Here is a 2,292-nt window from a genome sequence, read left to right on the forward strand (position 1 = left end):
CCTTGACTTCTATATACTACCCACACCAGGTCTAAAAACCAGAATTGTGACTACTAGAAGTAGACAACTGAGTAGGTCTACTTGCTGGGATAACAATTCATACATAATTTCATCTGAATGTATTTTACACTCATGAGCTGTTGTTTCTTTAGACCTAAAAACAAATGCTATCCAGGGACGCTTAAATTAAAGAACCCTTATACTGACAATCAGGCCTCTATTGTGAGCAATGCTCAGAAATTTGCGGGTTAAAGCATAGTTTTATGCCTATCATCATTGCGTCCACTCCACTAAAATATTTTGAGAAATAATCTCTGTTCACACTATAGATTCATGAAGAAGTTAAATAGCATTACCCATTTAAGTTGAAGACTGGCAGTTTAAACCTCCTGTTAATGATATGCCACAACTACGTACACCAACATGATTTATTATCATTATATCAATATTTTTAGTTCTATGATATTTTAGGTAAAAATGTGAATATTTATTTATATATGAAGCTATGAAGTAAAATGAATTAAAATACCAAAATACTCCACCCCTTGAGAAACAAAGTGAATGAAAAATCTATTTGCTTTGCCTAAGGTTACTTTAAATATTAGGTTTCCAAGTATTTTATTCACCACACCCAAGTGAGTGATTAACAAATGTATAATTTCTCTTCAACAATGAGTAGTTTAACTCATGTCAAAACAAATAATGGCCATCAAGAACTATAAAGTACAAATTTGAAAATTACTGCTTGTATTATCCATCAGCTGGACAAACTTACTAGCTGTCTTACCACATCCATTTACAATTCTGACGCCGCTTTCAATACATTTGGAAATAGCCATCTCTTTGTGAGCAGGAACCGTAATAAGCAGCTTCTGTCATAAAACAAAATCATCTCTAGCCAACTTTCTACCGCAAGGAACATTAACCCTTTTAATCCCTGTGCTAATAATTATGGAAACTATTGGGTTACTTATCCAACCGATAGTTCTAGCCATATGACTACTTGCGAATATCATGGCTGGCCGTGTATTTATTTACTTAATTGGAGGGGCAATCCTGGCCCTAATAAGTAGTAGCCTTCATGAAATTTGTTATTCTAATTCTACTCACTTTACTTGAATTTGCAGTGTTATTTGCAGTATTATTCGAGATTACATATTCACGCTGTTAGTAAGCCTCTACTTCCATAATGACCCACCAGACCCATGCATATTATGTAGCAAATCCCAGTCCCCAACCTCTTACAGGAGCCTCTTCAGCCCTTCTCATAACAATTAGTCTAACATATGGTTCCATTTAAACTCAAGTGTTTTTTATTATACTTGTGCTTATGACGAAACATCATCTGAGAAGGCACTTATTTATTACTTTAGAAGCTCTCTTTTTTAAAAAAAATTAATTTATTTTATTTATTTATTTTTGGCTGCATTGGGTCTTCATTGCTGTGCGCGGGCTTTCTCTAGTTGCGGTGAGGGGGGGACTACTCTTGGTTGCAGTGAGCGGGCTTCTCTTGTTGCGGAGCACGGGCTCTAGGCACGCAGACTCAGAAGTTGTGGCTCACAGGCTCTAGAGCGCAGGCTCAGCAGCTGTGGCACACGGGCTTAGTTGCTCCGCGGCATGTGGGATCCTCCCGGAGCGGGACTCGAGCCCATGTCCCCTGCACTGGCAGGCAGATTCTTAACCACTGAGCCACCAGGGAAACCCCCTATAAGTTCTCTTTTTTTATGCACTTCTTAAAAGCTGTAATCACTCAGGTCTTGCCCCTACACTTGTACTAGGCAGTTGCTGACTACCGACGGGCATTTGCTCCGTAATGCAGTAGAAGTAAGTACCACTTCCCGACATCTCCGTCTTACTGTTCTCTGGAGTGTGTATTCCTTGAGCTCACCACAGCCTGGTAGATGGAAACTGTAAGAATATACTTCAAACAGTTTTTATTGCAATCTGTTTAGGAGTTCACTTTACACTCCTGCAAGCCTCAGAACATTACAAGGCACCTTTTCCAGTCTCAGATGGAGTATACAGATCAACATTCTTCATAGCTACAGGCTTCCATGGCCTGTGCATGATCATTGGCTCTTGTTTCCTAATTATCTGTGTTTTACATGAACTAAAATTTCATTGTATCTCTGATCATCGTTTCGGCTTTGAAGCTGCTGCGTGATATTGACACTTCTTAGATGTATTATGGCTGTTCCTGTACGTCTCCACTTATTGATGAGGGTCTTATTCTTTTAGTAGTAATTACTAAAATTGACTTCCAGTCAAATAGTTTTGGTAGAATCAGGAAAA

The sequence above is a fragment of the Monodon monoceros genome, unplaced genomic scaffold, assembly GCF_005190385.1.
Source record: "Monodon monoceros isolate NGI ecotype Baffin Bay Population unplaced genomic scaffold, NGI_Narwhal_1 Super_Scaffold_16, whole genome shotgun sequence".
Taxonomy (NCBI): domain Eukaryota; kingdom Metazoa; phylum Chordata; class Mammalia; order Artiodactyla; family Monodontidae; genus Monodon; species Monodon monoceros.